Genomic DNA, 14680 nt, shown 5'->3' with positions numbered 1-14680 from the left:
TTACGCTTCTCTTGCTCAAATGAAACCACCTGGGTCCACATCACTTTACAAAGTAGTACTCTTTTTTTTTTTTTTTTTAAATCGTGGTCTGAGTTTTACATGAGAAATGTTCGTGTAGTGTTCATGTAGCTGCTGTATTACTATAAAAAGATATTTGACACACATTATTGCCCCAGTGGACAAATGTTTCTAGTGTTCTTCATATTTCATTGCTATCAGAAATGTATGAGGCTCGATAAACATGTCTGGTACAGATTAGTCATGTAAAAATTGTCAAATGTGGGTTTGTATTTTTAATGACTAGTGTAAATGTAATGTTCTGTATAAATGTCCCAATATAGTCAAACGACTGGTGACTAATCAGCCAAGATTATGATGAACAACTACATAACTATTTGTTTGTTACGATACAATACAATACATAAAAGGCAATGTGATACTGTGACATACGATACACAACGATACAAGACAATACGATATGATACAAGACGATACGACACAACACGATACGACACAAGACGACACGATACAATACGATACAAGATGACACGATACGATACGATACAAGATGACACGATACGATACGATACGATACAAGATGACACGATATGATACGATACGATACAAGATGACACGATACGATACGATACAAGATGACACGATACGATACAAGACGACATGATACGATACGATACAATGCGATACAAGACGATACAAGATGACACAATACGATACAAGATGACACGACACAACACAATACGATACAATACAAGACGACACGATACGTACAAGATGACACGATACAATATGACGCGATACGATACGATGCGACACAAGATACGACACAAGATGACACGACACGATACGATACAAGACGACACGATATGATACAAGTTGACACGATACGATATGATACAAGATGACACGATACGACATGATACGATACGATACGATACAATACGATACAAGATGACACGATACGATACGATACGACACGATACGATACGATACGACACGATACAAGATGTGGTGGCACAGTGGTGTGGTGGTTAGCACTGATGTCTCACAGCAAGAAGGTTCCTTTCTGTGTGTAGTTTGCATGTTCTCCCTGTGTCTGCGTGGGTTCTCTCCAGGTTCTCCAGCTTCCTCCCACCATCCAAAGACATGCTGGTTAGGTTCATTGGTGATTCTAAATTGGCCGTAGGTGTGAGTGTCTCTCTGTGTTAGCCCTGTGATAGACTGGAGACCTGTCCAGGGTGGACCCCGCCTCTAGACCAATGACAGCTGGGATAGGCTCCAGCCCCCCGTGACCCTCCACAGGACAAGAGGTTACAGAAGGTGAATGAATGAATAAATTAATGAACAAAAAAAGACGATACGATATGATATGATACAAGATGAGATGATGTGAGATGATGTGAGATGAGGTGATACAATACACTTCATTGTCCCCATGGGGACATTTTACTTCAATCAATTATAATTATATTTATATTATTATAAAATTATTTTATTTATTTATATATTATATTTGATATATTACAATGCAATACCTTTAAATACAATACAATACGATGCATGTTATGTTTGTAGTGTTCTTAATTTAAAGTGAGTATTGTCTCATTTCCAGCAGTAGCTAAATGGATTTATAACTGAACCTTAGTATTTTTTAAGAGAGTTCAGGTAAATGAACAACTGAACAAGTCGACCACCAAACAAACAAAAATAACTGCAGAAGTTCAACCTAATGAACTAAATCTCTCTGGAATTCAGCGTTAGTTTCAAATAACTGTGTTTTCATTTTGTTGTACCATTGGACTGAAATGTGTTCCTATTATTTTGATTCTGTAGTCAGCTTTTCTGTCACTGTGTTATGAACCGAGTAGAGAGCTTTCTGTTGATAAGACGAATAAACTATAAAACAATTTCCCTTCCAGGTGCGTTTAAAACAGAACCTCTGAATCCATCGACAGCCAGAGTAAAAACAGGTGAGGTGGGATTATGTGCAAAACTATCCCAACTTCCTGGCGTCTTCTTGTCGCTGTGGCGTTGCCAGGCAACCAGCGGCGTTAATTAGGGAGCTTCACAGGTGCTGCTGGATGGATTTAGTTACCTTTGGACGGAGCCGTGCGGGCGTTTCCTGTTTCCAGTCGACCACTGGTTTTATGTTTGCTGCACAGGCGTCGCTTCGACCTGGAGAGAAAACATACGAGCACAAAACACGTCTAAATGTGTTCATTTTTAAAAAAAAAATAAAAAAAACATCCTCTAGAATGAATTGTGTCGACACTTGACGTTAATGTTTTCAGCGCTGATGAGATTCTGGCATTCAGCTTCTTTATTATGATGAGAAATAAGTGTTAGCAGACAACAAAACGTCTAGTCCATCTCCCTCAGGGCCTCTATATCACTCTGCTCCACCTCTGGACAGACTTGTTAATCCGCCAGTAGATATCACTCTGCCAGCTGAGCCTGAGGCGCTGCTGCCGGGAGCTGAGCCTCCTGCAGTGGACGCTGAGCCTTTACAGCCTCATATTCCACTCAGTGATTCAGCGGCTCCTCAACAGGCTGAGAAATGACAGGTGATTCCACGGAAAGCCCGAGAAACGCGCGATAAATGTCGAAGAGAGAGACGGCGAGCTTGGGTTTAAACAGGATTTACCTGAGCCTGCTTTGACACAAACACACACCTGCACACAGAGGCAGTTCAGCCACATGATGAAGTGCACAATCGTGTGCAAACACCATTTATGTGCTCACAAATACTGGACTGTTTTCCATTTCATCCCCTGTGTGTGTGGGTTATTATGCTCTCTGGATGTATTTACAATGGAGGAGGCAGCGCGTCACCTCACAGAGCCTCAATGGAAAACAAATATGTGGCGTTCAAGAGGCTTCGCTCGCACGGCGTCGGCCTTCTGGCAGGAAAAAGGGAAATGGAGCAACAAAACCATAATCTGAGCTGATATCTGCATTTCATCACGGTGATATCTAATCAATACTGGATTCCAATTCCAATCATTATTAAATTAATATGAAGACAGTTGATTTAAACGCTGATATCAATAAAGAAAGAGCGTTTCTTTAATGATCCTGACCTTTTAACCCAAAATGTACGGAGGACCAAAAGTGCCAAAATCTAAAGTAAAGAAATGGCTCAAGAAAGATTTTTAAATATTATAATTCTTTAAATTTACATTTTTTTTTTTTTTGTACAGAAATGTATTAATTGATAAATTTACTTGTTTTTTTATTTATATAATATTTTCACTTGGCACCACCTTCTATTTCTTTACCCAAACTTGCATATTTATTTATTTATTTACTATGCATCAGATTTTAAGCTTTTTGTATTTACCCTGCACCTTGTTTTTTATATATATTTTGTTCTTCTTAGCTTTTCTTTTTCTTTTTATATAATTATTATCTTAAGTAAGGGAGATTTTACTGTGCATGTGACAATAAACATCTTAAATCTTGAATTAATGCTTCATTATGTAAATGAGGACGTTCTATCATTCAAACGGCACAAGTTGCATACATTCATTTTAATCTAGATTTATTTTTAATGCTAGTTTTGGAGCATTAAATTGAATACGTTTTTTACAGTTATTTTATTTATTTCCCACTATGTTATCTTTAATCCAGTACTTTAAATTTAATGGTTTTAGATTTTAGCTGATTGCTTTTAATTGATTCTCTAGAATCTCTCTGATTTGTTGATAAAAGCTCCCTTCATGTTAATGTACAAATCATTTATCCTTCTGTCTGACCTCAGTCTTGACAGCAACGGCAGCATTAATCTATTAATCGAATACATTCATCTTTTACACACTTTACACGCCATTAAAGGCCATAACGCATCACATCTCCGCCGCTACATGTCGTTACGTTAAAACTGGTGTGGTCATGAAATACACTCAGCGGTTCAACATGTTCCGGTAAACTATGCATGAAAAGAGATCTAACTTTCTAAGAAATTGATTCTTAATTGATGAAAATGTACAGTTTCCATTTAATCCATCTCAGAGGACATGAAGAGAATAATGTGTAATGTGTAAAGTGCAAAGTTAACGACTACGTTCTCCAAGAAAACAGCATCGACAGTTCATTCAAAAGAACACCAACATGATGTCTGGGTCCATTAATTATCATTTATACACTTTTATACACTAGTATACACTTTTATTTATGCCATGACAGGATCTAACAGCAAAGGAGATGCATTCTGGGATATCTGTCTTTGTGAGTGAAAGTCACAGGATAAAGAACATAGGAAGTTGGAGCAGCTGTCGCTTTGTTGGTATTTACTTTTCAAATAGATAAAGAGCTAGCTGCTATCTGCTTGTTTCACACGGAAAATATACCAATCAGCCACAACATTACGACCACGGACAGGAGAAGTGAATAACATTTAAACCATCTTGTGACAGTTCAGTGTTCTGCTGGGAAACTTCTGGACCTGGCATTCATTGGTGTGGATGTTACTGAGACATGTAGCACCCACCTAGACCAGACCAGGCACCCCCACCCCATAGCAATGACACTCCTTGATGGCAGCAGCCATCCCCAGCAGGATGCAGCCTGACACAGACACACACACAAAAACACTTTAGGAACAACTAAAAAAAAAAAAAAACATGAAGAACAGCACAAGGTGTTGACCTGGCCTCCAAATTCACTCGATCCCAAACTGATCAAGTATCTGTGGGATGATCCACAGAGGCCCCTCCCCTCAAAGACCCCCCCCCCCCACACACACACACACACACACTAACAACAGGACACCCTGAGAAGGCCCATGTCCATTCTCTGATGAGTCACTTGCACAATATTAGGAAGGTGGTCATAATGTTATGCTTGATTGGTGTATACAAGAGGGTTGTCTAGGCGACCAGCGACTGGAACGGTCCGCTACGAAGACAAGGAAGACCAGAGAATCATCTTATTTCAAGATGCAGAAACAGAAACCTGGTTGGAAAACAAGTTTTCTTGTGCAGACGAGTCACTAACTCATCACAGACTCTTCACAGAGTCACAGCCCTGACACCACTGAGAGACGTGGCTGAAAATAATCGAAGCCTAAAAGTCTCAGATTGTGACTCTGGATCTAAGGGGCCGTTAATATTTCTGACAGCTCTCCCCGTTCTCACCGACAGTCCTCCCCGCCTGCAGTCATCTTATTTATGTTTCTTACGTGGCATCAAATAAAATCAATAGCTCGTTTATTTGCTCCTCACCTCGCCCCCGTCTCTCTCTCTTTCTCACACACACACATGACAGGATACGTGTGACGACACCAGCGACCTGTCATTGAACCCCCTGGCCTCTTGTTACAGTGGAGCTGGAGGGATGTGGTCACTCAGCTGTCAGTGAAGACAGAACTCTAACTGATGGTGGATGCAAATGTTTGTGTGTGTGAGTTTTACAAGCTGGAGGTAATTAAAGGGAGAGGTTTATTGTCGTCGGCGCGGTGGGACGGCGTTTACCTTACGTCAACGCGTCAATCTCTAGATTACTTAAATATATCCAGCGTGTGCGTCATTAAATTGATTAAAATCACCGTCACGTCGTAGCAGGAAAAGGAGAGGAAACGCAAACGCAGGACGCTCAAGGAACAGGACAAGAATGAGGCAGTGTTGGTCCAAACTAAAGAGAATCCAAAAAAGAAAAGACCCAGGGAGTATTAGGAGCCATCCAGACCCCTGACAGGAAACACAACAAGTTTGTCCCTGATAACAGAACACGAGTTGACAAGGGTAAAGACAGGGCTACGTATACACAGACACACACAAGGGCTGATGGGATAACAAGGAACAGGTGAAGCTAAGGAGGGACAGAGATGAGAGACGAGGCAGGACAGATGAGAGCAATCACACACACGTATTCATACTATTTATATTTTTCCCATTAATCTTATTCAATTATTCCAACAGTTTATTATTTTCATGTCATGTCTTGTCTGTCTCTCAGCTGTGGTGCTTCTGTCAGTGTAGCTTAGCATCAGAGCTTTTATCCAATCATATTTCATCATCATGTTGCTGGGCCTTCACAATTAAACCTGAAACACATTGTAATGACGCTGTTCCTTTAACCAATCACATTTCTAGTTGGTATTCTTAGTCCTTCTCTGTGGCCTACGGTAGCATCAGCGTTTTACCGGCGTCCTCTGATTGGACGGTCAGAGAGCCGCTCCGTTTAAGCTAAGCTAGCGGTTCATGTTCATCTGTTGCTAGCTGCACAACGCTAACGTTTTGATAGCTATTTGTTGAAGCCACCATGGAGGAAGGAGGAGAGGCTATCCATCTGGTTGCAGATCTTCTTAGAAAGACATTTTAACGGCGGACTTTGAAGGAAAAGCTGGATATTGTGAGGAAAGGCCGCCCAACCCTGGAGCTAGCTAGCCTGACCCAGGTCAGCAACTATGAGCGCTACCCTTGGTTGACAGGCTCTGAGGAGAACTCTGAATAGTTTCTAAAGTTCTGGTGAGTTAAATGAATTATATTTACATCTGTTATGTATATTTTTGTCATTTTATTGGGTCGACATTGATGCTTCTGCTGGATTTGACGTATGTGGCGCTGGTGGCTGCAGAGAGTGAGAGGAGACTTTATGAATTGTTCTAGTTGCTCTTCGTATATTGCTCTTTAGTAATGACATTCATCTCTCTATATGAGATACCTGTCTACGATGCTACGTCCTGTTTTATCTATTTTAATGCTACAGGCATGTGACAGTACATTTGCATTTACATCTTGCATGAAAGTTAACTTCAGTACAAAATCCCATGCAGATGACATGTTACAAATGAACGGAGCCAGGATAATAAAGGGTGCTGCTGGTAAAGTCTGATCATGAAACGTACTCTAATGGAGGAAACATTATTTATTAATACAGACATCGTTTTGGTTTTATCTTCAGCTCGTAGAAGAGGTTCAGTCAGAACAGATGTCGAATTCAAAATAAGACAAAGATATAATATTCATTCCTGCAGTGACTTAAAACCGCCATAAAAACTCACATTGGTTCATTTTCATCTGTCAAACACTGAAGGATCCAAACACAAACACAGACTGGCAGCGGTGCCATCTTGGCTGAAAGGCTGTAAATTTCCCTGCAACATGTTCCCTGTCGTGTATGTGCACAGGCTGAGGTCACAGGGAGAGGTCAGGTCAGGCTGTATATTATTGATGGGCTTGGAGGGCGGGGGGGGGGGGGGGCTGTCTACCATAACAACACACTGAAAGTCAGTGGTGCATCGTCATGAACGACTGAAAGTACAGTATGAAACAGATTCCCACTCACATGAAGGCTCCGTTCACACCTCACCTGTCCATCCACCTGGTCTTAATCTAAATGTGTCTCCACATGCGTCCCCAGCCAGCACTTGAGATCTGATCTCAGTTTGTGTGTCTGTAAATCAGCAGCGCCATCATGTGGTCAGTAGAATATTGTACCAGCCGCTGTCTCTAATGGATCTCGACCTACCGCTGGATCAGAACCATCAACAGCTGCTTGTTGACTTGGAGACATGATCCAGATGTTGGAGACAAGATGGAAAGACTCTCACATGTTAAGATCTGATTTATTAATGAGACAAAGGCAAAGACTCAGATTAGACCTGAACCCTGGAAGCTTCATCCTCTGAGGAACCAGGTCTCTGGTGAGGGAAGGAAGGAAGGGAAAAACGAAGGAAAGAGGTAAGGAAGCAAGGAAGGAAGGAAGGAAAAAACGAAGGAAAGAGGGAAGGAAGGAAGGAAGGAAGGAAAGAGGAAAAAGGAAGGAAGGATTGTAGGAAGGAAAGAAAGAAAGAGGAAAAGGAGGAAGAAAGGAACATAGGAAGGGAAGAAAGAAGGAAGGAAGGAAGGAACGAGGAAAAAGGAAAGAAGGAAAGAAAGAAGGAGGGAAGAAAGGAAAGAAGAAGCAAAGGTATGAAGGAAGAAAGAAAGAAAGAAAGAAAGAAAGAAGAAAAGGAGGAAGGAAGGAACATAGGAAGGGAAGAAAGAAGGAAGGAAGGAAGGAAGGAAGGAAGGGAAGGTGGAGGAAAAGAAGAAGGGAAGTATGAGGGAAGGAAGGAAGGAAAGAAAGAAAGAGGAAAAGGAGGAAGGAAGGAACGTTGGAAGGAAGGAAGGAAGGAAAGAGGAAAAAAGGAAGGAAGGAAGGAATGTAGGAAAGAAGGAGAGAAAGAAGGAGGGAAGCAAGGAAAAAACAAAGAGGGAAGGAGTGAAGGAATGAAGGAAAGGAGAAGCAAAGGTGTGAAGAAAGAAAGAAAGAAAGAGGAAAAGGAGGAAGGAAGGAACATAGGAAGGAAGGGAGGTACCTGGACACTAGAGACCAGATCAGTGTTCATACCTGGACTCTAACCTGGACACTAGAGAGAAACGTTGGAGGCAGATGGTTCGTTAATATATAGTTATAATTTATAAAAATATGAAATATGTCTGAGAAAGATGTTTTTTTGTTCCCTACAGACTCAGACCTTCATTAAACCTCTCACATTAAGTTATCTGCTCGTTAGCATGCTAACTGTTAGCCTCCAACAGTGATGTTATCTTGAGTTCTACGTGAAGTACAACAGAAAATGTTTGTCTTCATATGTTCCTTCATATTCTCTGTAGATCTAATCAGGCCGTTCCATCTATCAGGCGTTTGTTGGGCGTTCCCTCTAGTTCCTAACGTTTGTCTTTTTTATTCTCTGACCTGAAAGATGAGCCACTTTTTGATTCAGATTTGCTTCTTGGTGCAGCCTACGTGTCCTGACTAAACATTTATTTGCGTGTGGCTTTTGAATTCATCCAGCGGTGTCCATGCATCTTAGCCGTCGTCAGCCTCGTACATTTCCGCTCCGTGACATTAATCCTCTCTATTTAACGGTCAGGAGCCAGACTGGGATCAAACGCAGGAGGCCAGGAAATCTGCTCTTTGTTCTTCCTGCTGCCTGTGACAGTGATTATATAAACCAGCCCTTCATTACATAAGTGTCATTAGTTAGCAGTAAATTTTCAAACTGTTAAAATGCATTAGAGAAAACACTGGCCTGCAGTCCCGGTGGCCCAGATTTATTGTGGTAACAAAAATACCTTTGTCACTGTGATGAACTGCGATCCTTGAGACTGTCTCTGAGAGGGAGGGCAGGGCGGCACGAAGCAGGGACCGGTATACGATGTTTGTGGTAACAGAACGTACCAGTCAAGCATCTGGACACATCTTCACATTCAATGCCTGACAGATTGGTGGGGAGTTGGAGCTTAAATAGGAACATCTGTGGGTGTTAACAGTCATAAACTAGCCTGTAAACTCAATTCATTTAAATCAAGTCTCAAGATGTTTCATAGAACCAAGAGTCTGAAACCTCCAGAGCAGCATTAAAGGGCGTTTTATACCTCTGCAGGACGTAGACGCCGTAACCTACGTACGTAACCTATGCAGGTGCGTAAAAACTCACTTTATTAATCCAAAACAATCAATTTGAAAATTGCGGAGATGAAGAAGCAGCCGGAAATACTAAAGCAGAAACACGCTGCTACCAAGAGGACCAATCACAGCTCTTCTGCAGTCTGGGTAGTTACATTTCGGGGGAGGTGCATGTCAGACTACACCGTTTAAGGCTGTTGCATATTCTGCGAGAATTTTGTTTGTTCACGACACATCAAACAGGAAAAACTTTTTTCTTGTGCGGTGTTGGAAACTGAAATTAATGTGAAAAAAGCGGAAATGCTAGAGGGCCACTGTGTTAGCTCACAGATGCTAATATTAACATTGTGGCTGCTAATCTCTCCTGGGTAGAGATCGACATATTGTATGTAGGTGCATGGTGAATGAACGGTGTGATCCAACGGACACGGTCGTCAAAACAACCGGCCGATATCTGTTAATAATAAGAAAAGTGCTTAGCGAGTGAGACGTATGCTGCAGTGGGAGGGGCCTATGAGGACTTCCCCGGAGTTCGGCACTTGAGCTTCAGGGGCAAGGACAAACTTTTTTCTTGTTCTCGCAGCCCTAGGAGCAAACGAACAAATTTCTCGCTTCTTGTGGAGTATGGAACAAGCTTCAGGGTCTGTGCAGAGTCTGGACGGACGCAGTGTCAAATTCATGCAGAAGTATAAACTACGCGTAAGGCGATGTTGGAAAGAAGAACAAAGCAAAAATAAACACTTTAATTTAACAGAAAGAATCCTTGAGCAGGAGCAGCTCATATGGGGGTACCCATCTGCTTGAGGCCGGTCAGGTAAAGATGGAAAAAGAGGGAGGAGAGGGATACATTCACCTGGTATACTAGCACAGATAGCAAGGAAGAAGATAGAAGAGAAGAAAGAAGAGACAAAGTGCTCAATCCATCTTGGAAGGTCCCCCAGCAGCCTAGGCCTATAGCAGCATGACTAAGGGTCATCTGGTGCAGAGGGAGGTCATTTACACCGATAGCCTCGTGTAAACCTGCTTTCAGTGCAACCGTTTTCCAGCAGAGAACACGTCGGGGAGCAGAATTAAATAGTTTTTCTCATGGAAATGCTAATTTTTGGCCATAATGTTCCCTGCACCAGCTGGTCCTGTCTGCGCCTGGCGAGGCCGCTCCGTGGTGGAGTCGCTCCGACATCATGGTGTGAAACTGCACGGATCTGTTCAGTCAGGAGACGACTGGATTTATACGAAATCAGTCAAACTGATCAAAAGCAGCGACGCAGAGAGAACAAGATGATGAATCAATCAATATTCATTATTAATAAGAGCAAACGCAAACGGATTTATTCACATATAAAACTACCAGTCAAAGGTTTGGACACACCTTCTCCTTCATTCTTGTTATTTTCTACATTGTAGATTAATATGAAAATAGACCAAAACTATGAGGGAACACATATGGAACTACAATGATCAGCCATAACATTATGACCAGTATTGTGCAGGTCTGCCTTGTGGTGACTCATCAGAGACTGGACACGGGCCTTCTGAGGGTGTCCTGTTGTTAGTGGGGGGCTTTGAGGGGAGGGTACTGACGTTAACTGCACCATTATCTGGTCAAATACTGAAGTCACATGAAACGAGACAACTTGCATTCCTGGCAGCAGGACCAAGATCAAGACCAGGATCAGGACCAGGACGGTCTCTGCTCCTCTTTCTTCTTTAACTGGACGACTTTTATCTTTTCACAATCTTGTAGGTTTTCAGAGATGGATTACGAGGCGATCAGCTGATCCTTCTCATCAAAATAGTCACTTATTCTGTACATTTTTCCAGCTCCTTTCCCAAAGATTTGCAGCAACAACTCTTGATCTTGTCATGAGATAAAATATAAAACAAAATAAATAGAACATGAATCAGCAGCTAGAAAGACAGCCACCTTTAGAGAGACACAGTGTTTGACAAATGATCTCTGCAGAGTGGAGTCTAGAAACACTCAGCGCTGGACGTTTACAGACTCTGATAGATGGTCGATACTGTCAGCCAGGCCAGGAACATTTAAGAGAAGAAGTTAAGATGCTGAAGAGACCCTTCCTCATCCTCATCTGCCTCCTCCTCCTCCTTCTCCTCCTCCTCCTCCTCCTCGCGTTGCATCATCCTTCCTTCCCTCCATACCTTCACCCACACACCTGCGTCAGAGCAGGATGCAGCTTTGGATTTCAAATAATCCTCAGCAGTGAGGAGGGACTCAGCTTTGGTTCAGGTAAAGTTTAACAGCCATCATCTAAATACCCAGATCAGTGCAGACTGAACTATGCATCAGAAGCTCCGGCTGGTCCGTGAATATGTAAGCTCTAAAAAAAAAAGATAAATAAAAAAGCAGAGAACAATAAAACATGTTGTTCTTTAGCTGCTTGCTACTCCACTGTGTTCACAGTTATTCACTAGTTTAATTTATGAGCCTCTGTCTGGGGCCGGGCAGGTACTCTAGTAGTTTTTATTCTTTTATTTTATTATTGTTTTCTTTGCCTGCTGCAGTTTGAAACACTGATAACGAGAGAGAGAAGCAGATCTGGAAAAAACAAAAACTATGAGAATCGATAAGAGAGAACCAAAGATCCAACAGCACAAAGACGACTGCACTAATGGGACGAAACAGGAAACACTTCCTGTCTCCTAAGTGGCCGCCGTCTGGAGTGAAGCTGCGTGAGAGGTTTTCTGTTTTCTTCTGCTAACGTTGGAGAGATATTTGCACAGCTAACGGCCTCGTTATGAGCTCGGTTAACGGTTGTGTGTCATGTTGATCATATTTCAGTATCAGGAAATTCAGAAAACTTGTGCAACTTTACGTCGTTGTGGCTGAAACTAGAAGTAAAGACGCACAGAGAGGTTCTGAAGCTCAGCGTGGCGTCTCCGGCCATCTCCATCTTAGTCTGACTCTTATCTAATGTCCAACTAATTCAACAGTGGTCAAAGAGGTGGAGCGTGAGTGGGAATCCGTCAATCAAAGCAGTCACGCGAGTTCCAGGTGAGTTCTACAAAACAAATTAGCTCTAGAAACCAGAACTGTTTTAGTACCAGTGTGTAAACACGTTTATTTCTGCTAGAAGGTTTTTAACAGAGGTTTACGAGGACTGACTCACAGGTGGAGCCTCTAGTGGACGTTAGAGGAACTGCAGGTACAGAAAATAGTGTGAATGGTGCGTTCACAAGCTACAGCACATTTTTTCAAAAGAAGCCGGAGATATGAAACATCAGGTGAGGAGCACGACCTGAACACTGAGCTGGGTTCAACTTTTTTTTGTCTCACCACCCGTTGCCGAGTTGTATTAACAGACACCGCCCGCTCCACGTGAGCGACGCTCCAACAGATGCTTGATGACAACGTGTTTGACAACGCTCGTAGTGTCAGTGCAGCTCGTCAACAGGTAAGGCTGGCAACGCCAGGCTGGTAGGAGGAGTCACCCCCAACCTGACGGCCCTACTGCACACTCAGTCCCGTTGCATATGTGCAACTGTTTAAAGAAGAATGAGAATGGTGCACAAGTCCAGATAAAAATAATAAGAGAAAAACTGCACAGTAAGAAGAATTATCACTGGAGACTAAAAACAAGCCTTTGATTTAAAGATGCTTCATCTCGGTTAGATTTCAGTTTTTTGCAGTTTGGCTGCACGTTAACATCGAGTTTCTCCAAAATCCAATCTCCACCAGAGCTGCACACACTCAACACTGGGCATGCCCCTCAATAACCAGCCCGAGCAGATGCATTCAGTGTCACACGTCTAAACAGAATTACAGCACAGATAAGAGCCTAACGTGGAGCTGGGGTCGTGATTACCGCTCAGTACGAGGCCGAGGCCCGGGGGCTGAGCGTCACATCCATACATCAGGGCTGCGTCTTATCTACAGCTCCACAACAACAACGGGAGGATATCGCAGCAGCGGAGTGGATAATAAAATTGTGTTTTGCAGCATCTGTTAGTACAGTGAATTATCCAGTGTACTTGCTGCAGGGCCAAATGAAGAAGAAGTTCTGCATATTTTTCTAACTAGGCCACGGGGGAAGTGAGGATGGAGCAAAGGGGGAGAGGGAAAGGGAAGGGGGGGGGGGGGGTAATGTGATTGTCAAGACACACAGAATTCCCTCTTTGCTGCGCAAGCCGAGTCCGTGAATGTGTGTGAGAGAGAGAGAGAGATGAGGAGCAGACTGATATTCAGAGTAAAAACATCAATATTCACCAACTGTGTGAAGCTGAACTGAACTGCAGCCTGGCTCTCTGTAACACTGCAGAGCTGGAAGGATGACTCCTTCCTTTCCTCTCTCCATCTCTCTCTGTCTATCTCTCTCTCTCTCTCTCTCCTCCACTTTCATGTGTTCAGCTCAGCGGAAGCAAAGGAAAGAAAAAAACAAACAAAAAAAAAAAAACGGTCGCACGCAGACATCCACACTGAAAAGGCGTGAAACGTTCAGAGCGTTTTCAGGTTACACCCTGGTTCAAACGCTCATAGAGAGGAGGAGGAGGAGGAGGAGAGGAGGAAGAAGAGGACAGAGAAGGGATGGGGTGATTTTGTTGCTATGCAACCAGACTGCACTGTTTTGAGAGCATCCACTCTGCGATGAGTTACTGCATGTGTGCACACGCGCCGACATACGTGAACCCACGCACATGCACGGTAAGAGTGTGGGAATGTGCTCAGACACATTCAGACACATGTTCACATCTGATACTCTGACATATATTTACACCTGCAGACCCTCTTTGACCCATAATATATACTGTACATCACATATTTTCATATCCTTGTTTATTGCATGTATAAACTCTGGTACGTTGTATGGATTCATACGTTTATACACAAAAACAAGTCTCCACCTGGATTTAACTGATCAAACAGGTAGGAGCCTCCTATTGGATAATTACTGCATGGGTGATTATGTTTCAGCTGACAACAAGTTATTTAAGCCCAACTGATGCAATGAGTAGCTTCTCATTTCTTCAACAACCATGTCTAAAGACACATCCTGTGGTCGTCTGTTTGAGAAGGGTCAAATCATTGGCATGCATCAAGCAGAGAAAACATCTAAGGAGATTGTAGAAACTACTAAAACTGGGTTAAGAACTGTCCAACGCATTATTAAAAACTGGAAGGATAGTGGAGAAGCATCAGGGTAAGAAGAGAGGCAGATGAAGTGATGCACCCATCATGCCTAGTGTCTACTGTACAAGCCTGTGGGGGCAGTGCTATGATCTGGGGTTGCTGCAGTTGCTCAGGTCTAGG

This window comes from Chelon labrosus, assembly GCF_963514085.1.
Source record: "Chelon labrosus genome assembly, chromosome: 21".
In the NCBI taxonomy this organism is placed as follows: Eukaryota; Metazoa; Chordata; class Actinopteri; order Mugiliformes; family Mugilidae; genus Chelon; species Chelon labrosus.
This window is presented reverse-complemented; position numbering follows the sequence as displayed.